The sequence below is a fragment of the Canis lupus genome, chromosome 3, assembly GCF_003254725.2.
Source record: "Canis lupus dingo isolate Sandy chromosome 3, ASM325472v2, whole genome shotgun sequence".
Lineage (NCBI taxonomy): Eukaryota > Metazoa > Chordata > Mammalia > Carnivora > Canidae > Canis > Canis lupus.
The window spans coordinates 27,263,383-27,287,393 of record NC_064245.1 but is presented as its reverse complement, the minus strand read 5'-3'; positions in this window follow the sequence as shown (position 1 = coordinate 27,287,393).

Genomic DNA, 24,011 nt, shown 5'->3' with positions numbered 1-24,011 from the left:
CTCTCTCTCTCTCTGTGACTATCATAAATTAAAAAAATAATAATAAAAAGAACATTGAGTTTCTCTGCTTGTGGGGTTCTCTGTCAAGATAGAAAAGGCTTGATGTGGGTCTTGGGGACCTGTTTTCATATCTGATTAGAATTCAGATGGGCAAGAGTAGATGGACTTAAAAGAGAGAAAAACAAAATGAGGGTAGGGAGAAAGGAGGAAAGAGCGAGGTGTTACACACACGGCACGGAGGAAGCCTTGATTTGATGATGAAGTATACCTTGAGTGGTACAAAGTCATACTGGACGGATGGGAGGGGCAGGTCAGCTTCCTGAAACTATCCTGATGAAGGAGAACAGAGCTGGGCTCCTGGGTGGCTCAGCTGGAAGCAACTGCCTTCAGCTCAGGTCATGCTCTCAGGGTCCTGGGATCGAGCCATGGCAGGGGGGCGCTCCCTGAACAGCAGGGAGTCTGCTTCCCCCCTCCCTCAGCCCCCTACCCCCTGCTTGTGCTCTCTTTCTCAAGTAAATAAAATCATTAAAAAAAATAAAAAAGAACAGAGCATGAATATTTCTAAGTTTTATCAGCAATGTGATTTCTCTTTAAGTAATGTAATTGGCTTCCAAGTATGGATGTAGCCACTCTGTAGAATCACGGTTGGCTAAACGTTGCTATACTGTTCAATAAGCAGGGCTTGTATTGGGCAGGATCTCATGCAATTTCAGATCTGGAAACTGGCTCTGAGGTCCTGTGCCTACCTATGATAGTAGATTTAGGAAGAGAGGAAGTTCAGAAGTACATTCTCAGCTAAACTGACAGTGGGAATAGATCTACTAATGAGGCAACATGAGTTTGCAGCCATGGCAACAATAGTATCATTCAAGATTGCTTCCTTTGCCAAAGCAGGAGGCAACAGAACAATGATTTCCTCTCCCTGCACAGGAGCCTGCTTCCTACAGGCAGAATGAGAAATGAGAGAGGCAGCACCATGTATTGCCAGCCATACCATGATAGGCACTGGGTCAAGAAAGGGTCATAGAAATAGAAACAGTAATGGGGGGGGCGGGGAATTTTTGAGGTCTTACCAAGCACTGTGGTGTTAGTGCTACATTCTGTGGACTTTTCATTTCTGTCATCCCCCTCTGTCCTCCCCATCCCAAATGAACAGAGTGGCACTAAAACTCACCCACCAGTAATAACTGCTGCATAAATGCCTTTTAACACTTGGTGCTGGAGTAGCAATTATTGGAGCACTTAGCTAATAAATGCCTGGTGAGTTTAATCTCTGGATATCAGAGAATTAAATAAAAATGACTGAAAACTGGATAGTAAATTAGTAACACCAGTTACTGAAGTGATACGTGGGGTTTTTTTTCACATTAAGCTACCATTATGATACAGCACTCCTATCATGACAGTGCCTTGACTCCTTGATTTAGCAGAATAAAGAATTTACGCTCTATATAATTATTTCAGGCAGTAACAACTTCCAAGTCAGCACCATTTTTCTCCATAAACCTGTCCTGCATACATCACATTGATGTGAAGTCAAAGGAGATAATTACCTGAAGGTACTTTGTAAACTGAAGAGCTAAATAATGGTCAAGGAATCATTATTACCATCATTCAATGAATCTTGAAAGAACATATTGGAAGGTCATATGTAGGTCAATATTTTCTATTTCTAGAAAAATGCACTATTCTTAAGAACTAAAGGAAAAAAAAAAAAAAAAAAAGAACTAAAGGTATTGGGCAACCCGGGTGGCCCAGCAGTTTAGCGCTGCCTTTGGCCCAGGGCATGATCCTGGAGACCTGGGATTGAGTCCCACGTTGGGCTCTCTGCATGGAGTCTGCTTCTCTCTCTGCCTCTCTCTCTCTCTCTCTCTGTGTCTCTCATGAATAAATAAATAATCTTTAAAATAAATAAATAAAATCTTTAAAAACAAAGAACTAAAGGTATTGAATTAAAATTTTTGAAATATTTAAAACATTTTTTGAAATATCTATTAAGAGTTTGATATGCTGATTGCAATAACCTGAAGTGCTAACAAAAATGAATACATTAAAACTGTATTATTCCATTACTTCTTTTTAAGGCTCTATGGTACTGTGTTCCAAGTATATACAGCTATGTTTAAAAGGATATTCCCTGCAACATTGGCATGGCAAAGGAAAACATAACAAACACAAAACCAACCTGGAAACAACTCATGTGTCCATCATTATGGATCTATTTGAACAAATTATGGTACATTTATGTTATGCTATATATAAAGAAAAGAATGAACTAGATTTTATAAGTTCTAACATGGAACAATGTCCAAGAGATATTCAATGATAAACACAATGTACAAAGCAGTATGTACTGTATAACTTAGTGCATTTCTGAGAGCTATGTAATTATCAAGGAATTACTGAAAAAAATCTCTATATAGTAATATGTACTCATAAACAGGAAAACCTTATGGAGGAATGTTTGCTAGTCTTCTGTTAAAATGAAATGACTGTCCAGGGGCACCTGGGTGGCTCAGTTGGTTAAGCTTCTACCTTTGGCTCAGGTCATGATATCCGGGTCCTGAGATCGAGCCCCACGTTGAGCTCCATGCTCAGCAGGGAGTCTGCTTGTCCTTCTCACTCTCTCTCTACCCCTCCCCACTACTTGTGCTCTAGTACTCTCTGTCTTTATCTCTGTCTCGGTCTCGGTCTTGGATAAATAAAATCTTTAAAAAATAAAATAAAAATAAAATGGCTGTCCATATCACGAGAGTACCTACAGTAATTTTTTAATGTTAGAATTTTTCTACAATGAGCTTGTATTCCTTTCACGAGCATAAAAAGTCAAGGCTTTTACAAATGAATAAAATACCTGGGCTTCAAACAAAACCTAAATACATTAATGAGTAGATAGGATTGACCTCCAATCATATATTGAAAGAAATATTGAAGGTTTGAATTGCTAAAGCCAAATAGAGTTTAGTTTAACTTGCTGAGGCTCATTTCGAATTGTGAGACTGGAAAAAAATGCCTCAAAATATTGATCCCACTGCTCCAAGGCACCAGGCAATAAGTTCAAAATAAAGTTCAGAGTCCCCATGGAGCTAAAACAACTCTTCCTACTAACATAAGCTGAAACAAAGATGAGTTTTATCCTCCTGTAAGATTTTTAGCTTTTGTTTGTGACCAATAAATCAAAGGTCCACATGTTTGTTGAATGCACTCTAAGCCCCAGAGAGAAATCAACTAAAATGGTTTGAACATAAGTTGAACGAGGTCAACTTGGACTTGCACAAGAGGAAGTATCCGTAATGACCAAAGTTAGCTTTGCTGTTGCTATCAGAAGCAAAGTGCGAAGAGTGTGGACTGTTGGTGAAGTGAGATATTTCAAAGATTCAGCCGTTTTAGAGATGAATGATTACTTTTACTTATATTCTTACTTTTGTCCATCCCTATGCCTGCTAAACTACCTACCTGATGGCTGAATGGAGAAAAAACTGTAATGCCATTAAAATTAGAAAGCTGAAGGCTCTTTAGCGGTACAAAAAAACAAATCTTCTGCAGACACATGGAAAAATAAAATCTTAATCTGTAAGGATGATGAGGTTGTAGGTGATCCAAAAAATTTCCTATTATTATTGTTTTAAAGTTAAGCAAGCCACACATTTAAAAGCAAACCATATGTTTTTTTAAAAAGACGATTTCATGAAAATTATGTCTTCCTATTTCTCAAAGGATGCATGTGAAAAAAAAAATCATTCAATACTATATTTGTGAGAATAGTTTGTTTCCAGATAGACTCTTCAAAGCTAGTTGTAAATGTAGCACAAGAAAGGAAATTGTTCTTTAGTTTTCCTGTGACTAATTGTTTCAGCTTTTTCAACAGACTCTCATTATAGGCAGACATTCAAAAGCCTTTTTGAACTTGAAAGTTAGCTTCCATAAGTTCATTCTATCCCTCGTGACATTTTCTTACAAGGATATAGAGTAAATGTGGATGTATTAATAATATCCCTTTCTGGAAAAATAAAGATTAAAATTTTAAAAAAGAAAGCTCTATTACATTACCACAGATTCCTAAAAGATCCATAGGGAATCTGGGGTCCTAGATCCATAATACTTATAATAAAACATTGCAAGCACTGTTATATTTATAACATAAACACATGAAGCCATATTTAATAATTTTAGAATGGCGCAAATAAATTCCAAACCTTGATTCAAAAATATTTTAAGTGAAAGGAACTCTTATAATAAACTTAAGAAACTAGTCAGAAGGTAACATAAGCTTAAATTTTACTTCAATTCAAGCTAAACAAATGGTGTTTAATAGCAGAAATTACATGAATTTGAGAGTTTAAAATACTGATAATATTGACTGCTGGGTGAGTTACAACATAATATGTTAGAGCTATCTTGGTTTTCAACTAATTTTAATGAAAGATTATGCAATGTAATTACTTTGCTTTTATTCTTGTAAAAAACAGGTTCAAATGTAAGCTATTACGTGAATGTATTTGCTTCTAAAGGTATAATTGAACTGCAGCCCTGGGCTCTTTATTTCTTCACCTAAAATCTGATGGTTGCACATTTGCTAACTTTTTATACCATGTACAATGACATTCTCTTCATAGAATCATGATGAGAATCAATAGCATGTAGAAAACAAAATAAAAAAGGATACATTTTTAATAATAATGTTTAAGATGCAATAGTAAAGTAATAAGAAAAAAAATCTCATCACAATGATTTCTTATTAACTCTTAAAAGCTTCAACCCACAAAGATTAATTTCTATCATCTTTCTCATTCTTTACTCACAAAATAAATGTATTCTAATTCTATAACTTTTTTTTTTTACAAGAAACTAGGGATGCCTGGGTTAAACAAAATAGACTTTTAAGTCTACATATTTGGAATTCCATTGAAAAAATTGGTCAAAAATGAAAAGACACCACTTAATTTGTAGACAGGTAGGACAGGGAAATAAAGGCACAGAATCTGGTGCCAGACCAGATCTCAGGCCCTGGTTCTTACTTGCTGTGTGGTCTTGGGCAAGTTACTCAACCTCCTTGCCCTCAGTGTCCTTATCTGTAAAATGAGATGATAATAATAGCAGTACTTCCTTCATAAGGTTGCTGTTAAATTTAAATGAGTAAATAAGAGTATAACATTCAGAACTGTTGCACCTAATGAGTGCTATGTAAATGTTAGAAGTTTTTGTTATAGTACATTCTTCTAAATACTCTAAATTAAAGTGTAAATGGTAGTTTCATAGTTCAACTGTAGTTGATGATCAGTTCAAAGCTAATCTCCGGTCCTGTCTTAAGGGACAGAGTTTTCATTGAGGAATGTCCAGGAAGGAAATCCCAGGGCTGCCTCATTGGTCTTTGGCCAGTGATTCCAAATATCCTGAGTCGAATCCATTCCTCAGGAAATGTGGTGAATGACTCAGCTAGGCGGGAACCCACCTCCTCACTGTTAGCTGAACAAATGCTGAAGGATTGTTTCCTAGAGTCACTTGGTACCGGAGGGTAAGTTTTCCAACATAGGATGTAAACTTGAAGCCACTTAAACTTTCACGTCATTTTTTCCAGAAAGGTGGAAGATTAACAAAACCATTCTAAAGTCAGTTAGCAGTGCATGAGCTTATCAAAATAAAATAAAGAAGCAAGAGCTGTAAAGAAACGAAACTCAGTTTTCTGAAGAACCTACCTATCGAGTGACAAAAGCAAAATACCCGGCGGATTCCCTGGAGGACTCCTCACCATGTGTCCAGCTGCCCTGTCTGTCATCTCGGGACATTAACAATGGAGGACTGGGTAGCAGAGTCAGATTTGCTGCAAAATACTTTAGAGTTGCACGGATTTACATGTGCACGATTTAATGCACACCACTAATATTTCCAAAAACATGGTGGACCAGTTGTGAGTTACCTACAGACTGTTGTGGGTACAGCAGCCTGATAATTCCTCTCCTGCTTCTTGATTCCTATTTTCAGAAGAAGATTACTCATTTCACAATAAGAATAATAGTTAAGATTAATTTGGAATTTAATATGTGATTCTGTGCTAAAAACTTTCATGTATTGCCTCATTTCATCTTCAATCCCAGGTATTATTATTTTTATTGTTATTATACACATTTTACAGAGGAGAAAACTAAGGCACGAACTGTGCCAAGGCCTTAGAATTTTTATTATTTTTTAAAGATTTCATTTACTTATTTGAGAGAGAGAACGAGCAGGGTGAGGGGGAGAGACGGAGAGAAGCAGCCTCCCCACTGAGCAAGGATCCTGACACAGGGCTCTGTTCCAAGACCCTGAGATCAGGACCTGAGCCAAAGTCAGATGCTTAACTGACTGACCAACCAGGTGTACCGAGGCCTAATAATTTTTAAAAGGAGTATCTGGGGCTCATACTAAGGCCTGTCTAACTCCAAAGCCTATAGCTTTTACCCTGCACTGCAGTCTTCTCCAGTCTCTGGAAGGAAAGAAGTGCTTCTCTGTTGTAAGGGATGGGCAAGACGTGAATGGGTATGAAAGTGAACGCATTGGTCTTAGGCAAACGTTTTGGAAAAATATATCCATCTGTGGTGCCTGCCCACTTCCATTTCCTCACCTTTCCTCCTACATTGTTATGTTTCCTCTGTGGTCTGGAATATAAATTTAATAGAACTATCGATTCTAGGATAAAATTTGCTAATACAAAATACAATTTGCTTATCTAATCATGGCACAGGTGTCTATCCCCGAATTTCCCATAGATACTATGTCAGCTCCATATCCTCACACCATGCTGTGCTCCTGCTGCCTGTTACAGACCCAGGGCTTAGCAGAGACAGGAAACCAGTTTGCTGCCCTGAGTGAGCCCGAACACATGCCCTCTCTTTGCTCTCTCACTGCTCAGCAATGGCCTTCTCAGATCAGCTCCAAAATCCCTTGAGAACATGATATTGATGTTCTGAAAGGGTCAATGGCTTTAGGCTTGGTCCCTATTATTAAAATATAGGTTTTGATGAAAGAACTATTTGAAATTCTGGTTTCTAAAAGCTTTTTTAAAGTTATGGTGATGACCAACATAGTCTAGAATTCATCTTTGTACACAGCTTCTTAGAAAGAGACCTCTGGGGCAAAATGAATGTTTGATTGTCATATAACATTAGTACCTAAAGATCACAAAGCTTTTACTCTAGAGATGAGGAAATGGAAATCCCAAGAAGCTGAGAAATATACTAAAGTTACACAACTTATTAATGCCTATGCTGAATTAGAAGCCAGGTCTTCTTATCATATCTCTTCTGGTGAACAAACAACATGGCCAAGGCCAGTATGAGGTGATGAAAGGAGCACTTGGTTAGGGATGAAGAGAGCCTGACTCTTCCACTAACTATGTGACTTTGGATTAGACTCTTACCCTCTTTTGACCAATTCCTTCAATCATAAACTCATGGATCTGACTTAGAATTGTCCAATAATACAGCTACTAGCTGTTCATGTGGCTAGTGAGCACTTGAAAGGGGGTTAGTCTAAATTAAGATGTTCTCTAAGTATAAACTATCTGCACAGTTTCAAAGACTTAGTACTAAAACAAGAATGTAAAATATCTCATTACATAGTAATTTTTCTATTAATTATTTATTGAAATGATAACATTTTGAATATATTGAATTAAGGAAAACACGTTACTAAAATTTTTATCTGTTTCTTTTCCTTTTTCTTTAATGGTGGCTACAGCAATTTTAAAATTACATATATAGTTTGCATTATCCTTCTACTGGACATGCTACAATAGAAGGTCCCTCATGTTCCTCTTAGGTCAGGGGTCAACGAACTTTTTCTGAAAATGTCCAGATCATAAATATTTTAGACCTTGGGGACTGTATGGTCTCTGTTGCAACTACTTAATTCTGCCTTTGCAGCACTAAAGTGACCATGAGTGTGGCTATGTTTCAATAAAACTTTATACATACATGTGTTTATAGAATACATTTAGATGGATGTGGCTGTGTTTCAGTAGAGCAGTAGTTACAAAACAGGCAGTGGACCAGATGTGGTCTACAAGCTAGCTATAGTTTGCCACCTACATTCTACGAGTCTGTTCATTCTTCTACTCAACACTCACTGAGAGGCTATTATTATTTTAAAATATGTAATATAAGGACTCATCCTCTGCCTTCAGTCTAGAGGGGGAGCCAGGGGCATAAACACATAAGCCATCATGATACAGTGTGTGAGTAACGTCATAGCCAAGGGGATGAGAGAGGACTTTGTAAGGGAGCAGCAATTGAGTTAGGAGCCTGAAGAAGGAGTTGGGAAGTTTCAGACCTAAACCATACACATTTATCTGTGGAAATATGATAAGACACATAAGGGGATGTGTGAGTATAGGGGTGGGGTAGGAGGGACTGTGGTAGTGATAGTGGGAGGGGAGGTCAGAGATGAAAGGGGCCAGATAATGAAATGTCCTCTATGCTATATTGAGAGCATACGCAGATGCTATGACAGTACATATTAATATAGATAAGATGGGAATTCTGAGGGGCACGTATACCACCTTGAGGGCAGGCCCTGTGGAGGGCAGCCAGGCTGGCAAGTGTGGAGAAGCTCCAGAGAAGTACAGAAGCAGCTGCAGGAGCAATGAGTGGGTAACCTCTGGGTAACTAGATCAGTGTATTTTGCATTAGAGGACTGATAACCTAGCCCGACATAGCACCCATAGGGTCAAACAACCTTAGCAGGTACTGTTGGCAGGCCTCAGGCAGAAGCACACAGAAAAGGACAAGAAGTAAACGAAAGGGAGGAAAGTAGTTGAAAGAAAAGGAGAGTGAAGTGAGAGCTGAGGTTCCTCTAGAGGTAATAAATGGCTAACTGCCTTAGGAGACCCTCAGTGAGGGGCGCCTGGGTGGCTCAGTCAGTTGATCATCTGACTCTTAGTTTCAGTTCTGATCATGATCTCAGGGTCGTGAGATCCAACCCAAGGCAGGCTCCACTCTGAGCATGGAGTCTGCTTCAGTTTCTCTCTCTCCCTCTTTCTCTGCCCCCCACCCACAGCATTCTCTCTCTCTCTCTCTCTCTCTCAAAAAAGGAGAACCCTCAGAGAGGCTGAGTTGGGTCTGAAAGGCTAAGTCCAAAGGTTCTTGGCCCAGGCTATGTATGCACTAGAATCTCCTGTGCAATTTGAATAAAAAAAAAAAAAAAGACTGATGCCCCAGCCCCATCCCTCTAGAGATTCTGATTTAATTGAAATCAGGGGCCTATGCATTAATGACTTAAAAAGATGATTCTGGTGCACAGCCAGGGTTCAGAACTGCTAGTTTTGGCTGGCTGGAAGCTGATGTGATGTGTTATGACTATTTGGTGATAAGAAGATGCTCAAGAAAAGCCATGTAGGGCAAAACAGAGAACAATGGCAATTACATGCTATACTAATACACAAATATTTATAGTTGGTTAGTACTGTCATTTGCTATATATAAAATGTACCAGCATGCAGGAAATCTCTGCATTTGTCTGAAATAACTAAGATCATATGGCTTCACTAGACGTTATTGGTGCTAGATTTTGCAGAGTACTCTGTTTTTGTGGGGTCATCAACTTTTTGGAACATGTCTTCTGATGTCCCATTGCCAGTCACTTCAGAAAGGGGAATATTGCTATAAAGTGATCAATTAAACACAGCTACAGACAATCAGCAAACACTAAGTTCTGGTTTAGGGTTTCTTTCTTTCTTTCTTTCTTTCTTTCTTTCTTTCTTCTTTTTTCTTTCTTTTTTTTAAAAAGATTTTAATTTATTTATTCATGAGAGACACACAGAGAGAGGCAGAGATCTAGACAGAGGGAGAAGCAGGCTCATGCAGGAGCCCAATGCAGGACTTGATCCCAGGACCCTGGGATCATGCCCTGAGTCAAAGGCAGATGCTCAACCACTGAGCCACGCAGGCATCCCCCCCCCTTTTTTTCTGAGTGAAGGTAGAGTCATACAAAAATATTTAATCAAAGGTGTACAAGTTTAAAAACAATTAAATAATATTTCATCTTTTTGCAGTGGGAGGATTATCAATAGACATCTCTTTGCTTTTTAAGTCAAGAATAGGAAATATGAAATTATTTCGAGAGACTGAGCCAGCTTAGCTGTCCGCCTCATTAAATATTGCAATCCCTGCTCCCTAGCTGCCTGCCTTCCTTAAATTTTCCCCATAGCTTTTCACTTTTTTCTATACTACATAACTATTTACACTAGAATATAAACTACATGGTCACAAAGATTGTTGTCTGTCTATGCAGCTCCTGGCCCTAGGAGGGGCTCCATAAAAGTTGAAAAATTGAATTAATTGCTTAAAAATGCTTGTTACTGTAACATGTTGCAAAGATGTTTGAGGACGAGGGGAGGTCTGATATCACTTTAAGAGTGAGTTTCTTTAAGAAGCAGTTTTTTAAAAAAGTGGTATTCTACTAAAGCTGTTTGGAATGAGTCAATAATACATAGATGGCAAGTGTGAGTATAAAATCAATTATGAGACTGGGAAAGATTGGATGAAATTGGTCAGCATTTGTAGAATTGCCTGTTGACTAAAAGAAGATCATTTTAGGATTTTCATTCTGGTCTAGGTCATGCTAAAACACCTTTTCCATCCTCTTTTGCTATGAGGCCAAAAAGGTGAGGTCTGAAATAGGGAGACTTAAAGCAACTGCTTTCTTTCTCTAAGTTGTAAGCAGAGTAGAAACTGCCTGTAACAATTTATTTATGAAAAGTTGCTCTGAAGACCATTGGTCTTGGATCAAAGGCATGCCTGCAGATCGTGATTATAAGAGAAAATTTATGGCAAATTTAATCTGCATGGGCCAAAGTTAACCTGAGTTAGTTTAATTAGAGGATTATTGATGAAGGTACTTTACTATAGTTATAACAAAGGCTAATGGTCAAGGTTCTTGGTTGTAGAAGAATGTTAGATTTTCTCACAATTATACATTGTAATCACTTTCTTTTTTTAAAAAAATTATTTTTTATTTATTTATTTATTTATTTATTTATTTATTTATTTGAGAGAGGGAGAGAAACAAGCCGACTGTGCTCCATCTCATGACCAAGCAGACACAGGGCTCCATCTCATGACCCTGAGATTATGACCTGAGCCAAAACCAAGAGACAGAGGCTTAACTGACTGAGCCACCCAGCTGTCCCCATTGTGATCACTTTCTAATAAAAGCATAGCAATCATCATTATGGATTTTGCATAATGCATTATACACTTCAGCATCTAGGTTTTACATGAAATGGTGTCACTGAGTGGTAGTTACTCACTCTTGTGAGAAGCCCTCAATGCCGGGCCCATGGTTGAATCATTACTTCTCGACTGTTGACAGCTAACTAAATTTTAGGCTTGTTACCAAATTGTAAACTGGTCCTGGGGTACTCATCTCCAATCCCAGGCCAGTGAAGTGGTAGCACTGGTAATAAAACATTGACTTCATTTGGGTGCCTGGCTGGCTCAGTTTGGTCGAGTGTGTGACTCTTGATTTCAAGGTTCTAAGTTCGAGCCTCACGTTGGGTATAGAGATTACTTAAAAATAAAATCTTGAAACAAAATAAACAAAACAAAAACCATTGACTTCAGTTCTATATCCTAGTTAGTGAAGGTAGACAAACAAACTCAAGAGCTATGAGAAGAGAAAGGAGAACAAAACGGAGAGGCAGGAGAGGGAGAAAGATAAACAGTGAAGAAATCAAGATGAGCCATCAAGGGACAAGTACAATATGCTAGGTAGACTCTTGTGCACAAGCGTACATGCTTACACCCGTGCACACAGAGATCTCAGAAAGACAAGGGGAATCATGGTGACAGACAGACTCAAGTTTAGGGCTTATTAGCAAAGTCTTCTATAATATCTCCCCCCAACTATGGATATATATATATATACGGGAATAACAACACCTCGTACTTGCAAAGCAAGCTGATACACATAAATCAAGAGTGAACATTTATCTTTCCTGTCTTGGGATATACTCTTCAGGCATTATAAAAACCTTACAAACCCCAGATTTTAAGTTAAAAATTTTCCAAGTAACTTTCAAGATTACACGTCACTTAGAAGATATAAAAATATGCTCAGGGGATTCCTGGGTGGCTCAGCGGTTGAGCATCTGCCTTTGGCCCAGGGCGTGATCCTGGAGACCCGGGATTGAGTCCCTACATGGAGCCTGCTTCTCCCTCTGCCTGTGTCTCTGCCTCTCTCTGTGTGTGTCTCTTGTGAATAAATAAATAAAATCTTAAAAAAAAAAAAAAAGAATCTGTTCAGATATCAGAGTGGTTTTGAATGGACCAAAGAAGAAAAGATTAAAAGAATGTTTTTTAAACCCTAGGTAATAAATAAATAAATAAATAAATAAATAAATAAATAAATAAACAAACAAACCCTAGGTAAGATATATAGGAATTGAAAGAGAGTAAAGTAAGGGAATATGAGTAATAAAGGGAGGACTCAAACTAAAATTGCCCTGAAGTCCCTACCCACACCTCCTTCTGGGGAAGTTGCCCTGCTCACTTCTGCTGACCTATCAGGTTTTGTGCCACAGGACCCTGCCTCCCCACTGCCCAGCTACAGGTGCTGGTGCCAAAAGGTGGCATCTGGTCGAGAGATTGCCATTTCAGTGACTAGTCTATTGCTAACAAAATATAAGCTTTGTGACAGCAGACATCTTTGTTTCTTCCACTGCTTTTACCCCAGAATCTGGAAGAATGTCTGGCATATATTACATATTCCTTAAAAATTTGATGAATGAACGTGGCTTAACCAGCTGTGTCAATTACAGTCCTCTCTGGTGGATCAGAAATTTGAGAAAAGAGAGGAAGTATTGGGGCCAAAGGTGAAAGGATGTTGGAAACTTGAATTATAGCCAAATTCATGCTCAAGTTACCAGAAAATTAAAAACAAATGGCGCTGGGAGAGAAGGAATCGAAGGATGCAAAGATGTTACAGGAGGCCAAGAAGCTGTTCTGTACCCCATGTGAACTCATATCCCGCAACATTTCCTGTGCTTAGAGCCCCTAAATATCACCTCAGTGTCTTAAAAACAATTCCTTCCCCCATCCCTTGAGTTAGCTTCAGTAATTCTCTGTTCCTTGTAATTATGAAGGCTCTAACTTAAGCCATAATGTTGTATTTGTTACAGTAGTGATGTCCCAAAATAAGGTTATTAGAACTACTTACACGATACTAATAGAAGGATGCTAAGCTGGCAAACAGAAATAATTAAAACTTGCAAAAAAAAAAAACTTGCAAAAATAGGGACGTCCAGGTGGCTCAGCGTCTGCCTTTGGCTCAGGTCATGATCCCAGAGTCTCAGGATCAAGTCCCACGTCGGGCTCCTGGCATGGAGCCTGCTTCTCCCTCTGCCTGTGTCCCTGCCTCTCTCTCTCTCTCTCTGTTTCTCATGAATAAATAAATAAAATCTTTTTTTAAAAAAAACTTGCAAAAATATAAAAATAAGCTTTATAAAATGAAATCAGTCCAGTGGCTAAGAATACTTGAAAAACATTCATGCCACAAACATTAAGTGTGTAACAGGTGCTGGCATTATGCTAGCCAGGAGATAGCAACACGAGACATGCTCAGCTCTCTTCAGGAATCAACAGTCTAAAAAAAAAGTGCAGCCAGTACAGTGAAAACTCTAAAGGAGATCCAAACAAAGTGGAAAGAGAGCATGTGAAAAGGAGACATTTTGAACTCCGACATGAAGAGTCAATAGAACTTTGCCAGCAATAAATGAGAAGATTCTGCAGAAAATTTGTACCCGAGTTGCTGAGTGGGAGGAGGAAGGCATTTTAGGCAGGAGGAAGAAATGTGCAAATGCATGAAGGCAGGAAAAAACACATTCATGGAATTATGATTCTGTGAAATACAAGAAAAGACAACAGAGGACGAAGTTGAATAGGTAGGCAGAGCTAAATGGTGAAGGAAAGGAGATTTTATTCTGTAACTAGAAGCCCTCGGGAACTACGAGTGCTAGAAAGATATGATTACATTTGCACCTGACAAATTTTGCTCTGGTGGTGGGGTGGTTTAAACAGAGCCCTACAGTAGTCAGAAGTGGGATTTACTGGGTGGTGAGGTGGTGAGTGGGAATCATGCTTGTGGGGTCTGGAGAGAAGAGGTGGAAATATAGAGGAAGATCTGGATATGTGAGTTTGGGGGTAAAATCATCAAGACTTAACCATCGATAAAGATGAGATTGATAGTTTGTTTAGACAAACAAAAAAAGCTGAAAAATAATCATTAATATTTGGAAGTAACATTGTTGTCTCCAGAAAGAATTTATACATCCCTCTTTAATCATCAGAACCCCAGTGTGGGAGAGCTACTGTTATTATCAAAACCCATTTTGTGGAAAATAATAAGTCTCTGAGAGCTGAAGTGGTTTGCTCAAGGTCACTTATACTTTATAAGAGGCGGAGCCAGAGCTAAAATTGACTTTCTCTGACTTTCTCCCTTCACCCAGTCGTGTTGATGAAAATCAGATGAACAGACAAGAGAACACAGGAATAGCTTCCTCAAGGTAGCTCTACTGTTGAAAAATCTACAAGACAAAATGTTAAACATCTATCAGAGTATTTTTATAGAATTAAACTAATTGTTCACTTGTTCATTAAAATGCTCAAAGAACTAAAACATTCAGGACCCAAGTTTGATTCTTTTCTTTCATATATTGATTTTGTGGTTGAATTCAGAAGTAAGAGTCTTCATTTTTCTTATTTTGCTCTCTTTGAAGAAAAATGACATTTTATAGTTTTGTGAGCAGGGTTATTTTTCTTGTCGCGATTTTGTACTCTGTTTCAAAAATGGCATGTGGTGCAATTCACAGTGCCCTGGGAGCCAGCTTCTGATGATACTGCACTGAGTCTTTATGTAACACTGCTCTTCTAAGGAGTACAATATTCTCTACCAACATTAAACTCACTAATCTTTATGACGTCCTTGTCATTTCAAAAGGCATCAAGAATTGTATTCCGTCCTTGCAAACAGAGAAACTCAGTCTTAAAGTGGTTAAGTCTGTTCACGAGTTTTTCAAAGTAGATCATGCTATTCTTTTTTATTTTCAATCCACTAGACACATCAGGCTCCAGCTTGAGGAAAAAATGTATTGTTGTTTTTAGATTTATGTTCACACTCACATAACCTGTTTCAATACATTCAATTGCCTACTATGGATGAGTTACTGTGTAAGTTATTTTGTTTAATCCTTAGGAATGCTCCAGTCTTTTACTTACTCAGGTAATGATCAATGGCATTAATTTAGTAGAAGAGAAATGAAGAAGAAGAAGAAGAAGAAGAAGAAGAAGAAGAAGAAGAAGAAGAAGAAGAAGAAGAAGAAGAGAAATGAATCAATTGATTTTTTTCCAACTTGGGGGAAGAAAACAGAACTTTTTTTATCACTTTGTATTTAAAGTGAGTTGCATTCACAGAAAATATGTGCAAAAATTATAAGGGTACAGCTCAAGGACATGATTATTAAAACCAAATATCAATCATTGTCAGTGAAATAACTTTTTTAAGTTTTCAAATCGTTGGAATTTTTTTTGAAAAATAACTTTCTATTTACGTGTGTGTTTCCAAATATTTTTCTAACTTCACAAAATGCTTCCTTTAATTTTCACACATTTTAATTATAATCGCCAAAATATATTAAGCAGGGAAGTTTTCGAGAGGAGAGAACCATTTAAGGTTGGCTTCTCTAGTTGCAATACCAGAAGCAACCACTAGGGGGCGATCAAAGCTGTCATTTCCAAAAGTATTTTGCAATCACTGAATCAGAATTTTAGGGCTGGAAGTGACCCAAAGGTCATTAAACCCAAACTTCATATTTTATGGACATGAAAACTGAGTCCCAGTGAAATTACCTGATTTTTCCAAGATCACACAGACATCTATAAATAGAGGCGGCTTAGAAGTCAAGCTTTCTTGCTCCTGTCCAGCCCATATTTTTCCTAATAGTTGAATTTCAGTTCTTCTTTCTGTATCACTTGGCAAACATTTACCATCACTTTGTGAAGCACTTCATTGAATCGTCATCTTTTCAGCTCTTGTTTCCTATCTGGAAAAACCTGGAGACATGTGTTAGGTTTCTTGGTACTTCTTCCTGTGAGATTGATGGTATTGAGTAATGTTTTGAAGCCAGAAGCAGCGAGCCAAGCATGAGCTCTCTTGTATCATTATTCAGCAAGAAAATCATCATCATCATCAAATATATGTTCTGTGAATATTGTGGTTTGGCATTACTTTGATTCTTTAACAAAATATAATAAATACTAAAACTCTCTACTTCTAGATTTATAGTCTAGAGAAGATTATGCACATGTATACCAGGAGATGTAAATATAAATGTTCACAATAGCATCGTTTATGAAGAGACAAAAAAGAGGAAACAGCCCGAATACCCATCAGTAGTGAGTAAAATGGGTAAGAAAATTGTAGTCTGTTCATGCAATGGAATATATAAAGTAACAAAACTGAATGAATTGCAACTTCAGGTATCAGTGGATGATAAATCTCAAAAATATGTTGAATATAAAGCAAATCACACAGCCTAAATATGTGCGATGCCATTTGCATCAATTGCAAAAGCAGGCAAAGTTAAATCATACATTGCTTAGGGACTAATAAGTCAATTAACAGAAACAAGGAAAGGTTAACAGAGTCTACGCATGTGATTAGCTATGGAGTGGTGGATGGGGAGGAGGACATTATCGGGGAGAGGTACAAAGGAAACTTCTAGAGTACTGATAATGTTCTATTTCTTAAGATGAATGGTAGGTGCAGAGTTATTCTTTTATCATTCTTCTTTTGACAGCATATATAACTATCCATATACACTCCTGTGGAAGTGTGATATATTTCACAATAAGAAAGTTTAACAATAAAAAGGTAAATTTTAAAAAATTTTATTCAAATTCAATAATTAACATATAGTATTGTTACTTTCAGAGGTAGATGTCAGTGATTCATCAGTTATATATAACACCCAGTGCTCATTACATCATGTGCCTTCCTTAATGCCCATCATTGGTTACCCCATCCCCCACCCCTTCCCCTCACTTTGTTTCCTATAGCTAAGAATCTCTTATGGAAAAAGCTAATATTTTCTGAATTAACTTGAAAATTCTAAATTACAGTTACAAAGACACATCTTAAAAACTGTTTTCTTTTTCATTTAGAATTAAAGTTTGGTTTGAACTTATATCTCAGAACATATTGAGAATTAAACATAGTACAAAATATTGCAATAAGGACCATGTTTTAAGAAATAGGCTTATACTAAGTCTGGGTAGGCTAAATATGGCTAGGTCTGATGTTGTTGGATATAGCTATATTTATGTTGGGCCAACACATTTGAAAAACCAAACATCCTCTTTTCATTGATGTTTCCAGAAATATGACGTATCTGGTGAGCCTTATATTGAAAACCAAATCCACTTGGTAATTTTTTCCTTTTGTTTTAGATGTGATATTATAAAAGCTGAAGCTGTCAAAAAGAACAGCAGATATAGTCTATTATCCACTTTAATATATCTTCAGCCATTTGGGTAACTGAAATGTGTTTCTGCTGAAATGAACATGGCCTTAAACAACTGTGTGTGTGTATTTTAGAAATATTACAAGGAAATTACTCCCTATTATAATGTATTTATTATTGTAGATTATTGTGGTATATGAATACCTAATTGTATTGTTAAGCTCTGTAAAAGTAAAAGACTCTTGCCTGATGGGCAGAGCAATTCTCTGTGTCAATTCTTAGGAGAAAACATGGGACCTTATGCGGGAAATCAGAACTGAGAGGGCAGTGGAGATGGGGGGGTGATAGACTAGGGAGCTGGATCTGAATTTGAATATTCTAGATATCTAGTCAGGGTCTCCATGGCTCATATGATACATGTGCACAAAGTGAGAAAAGGTACCACCTCCCCAAGTCTCCATCAAGACATTCTATTTTCCACGATTATAAAATTATAATGTACTAAATATTTAACAAGGCACTTAGCTGCCATTTGCCAGAAAATTATCTTGATAAATATAAAAATATGTGATGTCTACAATGTGGATGATACCTCCTTAGATATGATATCTTTATGCAGTGCCCAATATGCATACCTGTATTAGTTCTATGATTGGGATTGTACACCTATATGGTGGGTACTCATCTATGGCACACTGCATCATGAAGGTTGGAAGCTAGAAGGAGTCCAAGCAAAATTTCTTTTTCCTAAGGCCTCATGTGGAATAGAGAGATATCTGTGAGAAAGCAGACTCTTCCTTGGATATACTTTATTTTGATTTTTACTTTCTCTTAAAAAAAAAATCTCCTACATTTTAGTCTTCTTTTTTTCACAGTCCAGTTTGGTCTCAGCAAAAGGAGCAATGTCTTCTCAGCCAGCCTGAATGGTGGCAAGGCAATCCACTGCAAACGGAACTTCGGGTCTAGCGGCCCTTCCTCACCAGGAAATTCACCATGGTTCCAGACTTGGGATTTCCAGATTTTATTTCCTTATAGATAATCCTTACATTTTCTTACAGTTGCTCTCTGGAATTTTATGTTTTGAGGAACCAAGGATTGTGAGTTTTGAAAAAACAAATACAAAGAGCAGAGTTCAGATACTTCAGATTTTAGCAATAGCTAATAATAGTAATACTTATTAAGCAATAATTATGAGTTATGCTAAAATGTTTTATTTATTTATTTTTAAAGATTTTATTTATTCATTGACAGAGAGAGAGAGCACAAGCAGGGGGTACAGCAGACAGAGGGAGAGGGAGAAGCAGGCTCCCCGCTGACCAGGAAGCCTGACCAGGGGGATTCACTTCCAGGACTGAGCCCCCCAGGCACCCCTACTACAATGTTTTACATGCTTATGTATTTTAATCTTTGCAACTAGTGTATGAACTAGGTCTGCTAATAGATGAAATTGAGGCTTAGGAAATTTAAGTAACTTTTCCCAAAATACAGGAAGTATATGGTAGAGGCTACATCAAATGTAGGTCTGTCTGTGTGATCATGGAGCCCAAATTTATCATCATACTATGTAGAGTAGTCCTTAAAGATACAATATTTTAATGATAAATGGACTGAGACTGGGGCACCTGGCTGGCTCAGTTGGTAGAGCATACGACTCTCGATTTCAGGATCATGAGTTCAAGCCTCATGTGGCTGTAGAGCCTACTTAAAAAAAAAAAATGAAGAAAAAAATTGACTGAGATTGAGAGAAATTTTACATCTAATGAATCTTTAGCTTTTCTTTTTTTTAGAGAGGGCAGGAAGGGGCAGAGGGAGAGACAGAATCTTAAGTAGGCTCAATGCCCAGCACGGGGCCCAATGTGGTTCTCGATCTCGCAATCCTGAGATCATGACCTGAGATACAATCAAGAGTCCGACACTTAACTGACCAACACTCAGGTGCCCAGAAACTTTAGTTTCAGGCCCCAATTGCTTGCTTAAGTCCTTTTCAAGTCCCCTGGAAGGGCCCTCGCAACATGCCTTATATGGCCTCCTGATTTTGTAAAATGTGAAGGCATAAATTAAATTTTATATTCATTTTCTTAAAGTAGGCTCCCCAAATTGTGCAAGCTTATGGCCTCACAAAACCTGATCATTCCCTGGCTGTTCCAGTCTTATAGGAATAAGCAATCTGTCAGCTAGAACCATCCTAACTCATCCAGTTGTTACTCATTCAAGGGTTTTTGCATAGGTGTCCTGGCCATTTGGAACTTATATTCCTATCCTATGAACACACTTGCGTGATCACCTCCATAACTCACTAGAAAATGACTCTTTAAAGGCAGATAACATAGTTTTTTTTAGCCTGTATTACCCTGACATTGAACACACTAAGTCCTTAATAAATATTTGTTAAATGAATAAATGAACATGAGATTTGTAAAGCATGAAAATCCATTTCCTTCCCATAGTACTAATGACTAAAAATCCATACGTAGAGGGTTTGGCTTTCTGTAGAGCAGTAAGATTCTGGAGCTGTCTTCATTTAGCAGATCAGAAGTTGCAGATTTGAATTTAAGAAGGTCTGTTTCTGATGGCAGGACTGGAAGTAGCGAGCGGAGTAGGAGAGGTTCTGGGAGAACCTGAGTTCATACTTGGATATATAAACATAGAAGAGATTGGGTTGACCCAATGCTTCTTCAACACTCTGGTTACTCTACCATAGATTTGGGGTTTCACATTAGTACGAGGCTAAACTACATTCTCCATGGAGTTGTCTTACACCTGTCCCCTGTACAGTGGGATGGTATGGGGGTGTTTTATGTAAGAAAGAGCCTGGCACAGAGGAATCAGGAATTAATACCTGTCCCTCATCTGAAAACATCTAAGTGGGAAGACGCATGGCAAAGGGAACTATGATAGCAGAGTGACTAGAGTTGCTGTGATGGTTGATCTTAGGCCACAGGATCCCCAGACATCTGGTCACATATTATTCTGGGTATGTCTATGAGGGTGTTTCTGGGTGAGATTAACATTTCCTGTTTTTTTTTTTTTTTTTTTTAAATAATCTGCACGCTCAACCTGGAGCTCAAAGTCACAACCCCAAGATCAAGAGTTGTATGTTCCACCAACTGAGCCAGATAGGCACCCCAAGATTAACACTTCTAACTGGAGACAGGAAAGCAGAGTCTTCTCTGAAGTGGGTGGGCTCCAATCAGTCAGCTGAGGGCCTGAAAAGAGCAAAAAAAGGCTGGCCCTCCCCCAGTTAAGGGGGAATTTCTCTTGCTGACTGCCTTTGAGCTGGGAATTTTGCTTTTTACTGACTTAAGACTCAGGATTGAAACACTGAATTGGAACACTAATTCTTCCTGGGTTTCCAGCCGACTGACCTTCAGAATAGAGCTACACCATCAGCTCTCCTGAGCCTCCAGCTTGTTGACTGCAAATCTTGGAATTTGTCAGCCTGTGTAATCATGTGAACCAATTCCTCATAATAGATTTCATTATGTATCTATGTCTGTCTTGAAATCTCTGTATCCTATAAGTTCTGTTCCTCTGGAGAACCCTGATTAATAGAGCTGGAAATAAGGGTCTGAAGGGGCAAACATACAAGTTTCCTATGGTCTGTGTGTGGATTACATAAAAAAGGACTGGGTTTTGGTCATCTTAAAAGAAGCTCCACCAAAACAGTCTTTCTAAAGGGTGGTGGTGGACCATCTAAAGCTTCAAGCTGAGATGCAATATCTGGAGTGGCAAGTGGTGGAGAAAGCCATAGTCAACCTAAAATCATATTTTATGAAAGGAAACTGGAGTTTAGGGATCCTCGGATGTGGGAACTCAAAGAGTCTACTGCACCAGCTGGAGAACAGTACTTGTGTCCTCTAATCTACCTCCTCCACTGATAGGATCATAGAATAGCCACAAGAAGCACTTAGAAAGTATAGAAAGAGATAGATCTAGAAAGAAAGAATATCCCTCTGTCTCCTCCCTGCCTCCCTGCCACACAAACCTACCCTGGCCTTTCCCATTTGGGGCTTGCAAGCTTGAATCAGGCCGGAGGATGAAGAAAGTGGGGGGCAGGGGGCAGGAAGAGAAACTTCAAATCAAATGAGAGTATAAAGTTTTAACATTAGATAATCCTGAGTCTTATTTATTTATTTATTTATTTATTTGTAAAAGATTTTATTTATCTATTCATGAGAGACACAGAGAGAGAGGCAGAGACACAGGCGAAGGGAAAAGCTGGCTCCCTGTGTGGGGAGCCTGATGAGGGACTTGGTCCCGGGAGGCAGACGTGTAACCACTGAGCCACCCAGGTGCCCCAATCCTGAGCTTTTTAATACCTGAATATGACCAGAAAAACTAGGACCCCTGCCTGAGATGGAGGAGAATCATTTGACGGAGGAAGTTTGAAAGAGCGGTGGAGATAGAGTTGTTTTCTTTTGCTCTTTGCTCTTGACTGAGTTTAGCGTATTTGATTGACCAGTTGTACGAGGTTAGCAAAGAAAGAAATTTTTGGTGTGCCGATTTGTAAAACTTCCTGTGACTACCATTACTATTTTATTTCAAAAAGTCTAGTGGAGACCTAAGAGTGCCCTTGATTTAAGCCCCAGGAGATTTGCTTTCCCTTTTTCTTTCCTGCCAAAGGCCAACAAACTCATTTCCTGAACCAATTGGATGATTCAAAATTTCTCATCTCCAAAGTATAGCCTTAAAATCCTTTAAGCAGAAATTGAATATTGTAGCTTTATATGTATCATTGTAATAATATAAGCATCAAAATGACACCAAGACTTAATGAGCCAACAAGGTCTGTGATTAATTCAGGAAGGTAGGAGTCTGTTGAAGAGGAGGGGGCGGTTCCTGCCAGGAATCTTAAATGCTTTTTGTCAAGGGAAGATACATCCTCATGAGGTGCAGATCATGTAGCTGCAGGGCTATGGCTTTCAAACACTGCCCCTATTTCCAGGAAACAATACATTTGCCTTGGGTATTCATAACAACCTCTCAGTGTTTAGCAACTCGCTGCTTTTTGCCAGGCAGCAAAGTTCTCTGCTAAAATGTTGTCAGATCATCAACCCACAAGCTCTAAACCACCAACCCACTAGCTTTGTTCTTCACTAATTTTCTTTTAATGCCTGTTTGTTTGTCCGGGAGGTAGGGGAACAGGGAGCTATTTTGATGATTTATGGCATCTGCTTGATCTCCAAGATTTGATTTGTTTAAACATGGAGTCTGGTATTCAGAAGGCACTTGAGAAGTTTGCAAATAAATGAATATCTTTCACTGAAATTGAATCGAAGGAATGATTAATCCCCTTGGCTGCTTCTTGTTTCCCTGCAAGTGGGGGATGAAAAAGCATCAAAATGGAAGGTACCTGTTGTGCCAACCTTGACTTCAACACTCAAACAGAGCATAAAATCTCCTGGATTAGTAGAAATAGTTTTGGTTTTCTAAAGCGGCTTCTGCCCCCTCAGGATTTGCTACGGGATGCTACTTTCAGATGTCCACAGCCTAGTCTCTGTCCTTTAAACGTTTCTTTCTTCTGCTTCCGTTCCTTTCTTTTCTTTTCTTTTCTTTTTTTTTTCTTGTCTGTAGTATATGAAGGAATATATCTGAAGGAATAGGGATAGCTCACACAATCCCCAAGAAACCAGGGAACCAGGGTATGCAAACAAGTGGGAATAGGAAAGGCAGATCCAATAGAATGGCCAACAGGACTGCACTCCAGCATCGTCTGGGGAGGGTCCTATGCCCCAGCTGAGTGAGAAACCCTGTAGCTTTGCACAGGTGACACTGCTGTCTCTGGACACTAGACACTGCCAGTGGCTCCATGACTTCTGCTGCCCCTAAATCTTTGTTTATTTTGGAGATGGGGGGAGGGGCAGGGGGAAGAGAGAACCTCAAGGTGAGAAAGAACCTCATTATTATCAATAATGATTGAGAACCTCGCAAAAAGCTCAGTGGGCCCCTCTCCCATGTGCTGTAGAAGCTGAAAGGCTAGCTAGAGAGTATGACTTTATCTCTTGGGATCACGTATTGACCTGCAATATCATTATTGCCTGTTGTTATTCTAGCCCAGGACTTTAAAAAGCCTTTCTTTGTTTGTTTTCGGCTGAGACAAGGGGTCAATAACTATTTTGGGTTAAAAGGCAACAATGCAGCTGTTGGTGGGCATAAGCAGTAGGCAGAGAGAAAGATGGAAAAAGTAGAAAGTAATGGAATTAAGCGAGAGCAAGGGAAAGAGAAGCAAGCTGAGAGGAAGAACAGACCAGCAGAGGGAAGCCAGAGATGGGGGCAGCACACATTCCAGAGAGGACCCATCATCTACTATTAACTAATAAAAAGCATATGGATTGTACAGGCCTCTTGCACTTTTTTGTAACGTGGAAATCACCAGAACATTTCATTTTTCTTGGCGTGCTTGATACTTCTGGCCTCGATCATTTAATTTTTGAAAGGGGTAGTAATAGCTACTTTGGATTTTGAAAAGAATTAGAGAATTCCGTTAAATCAGACAAAGTAATCAAAGCATTTAGCCTAA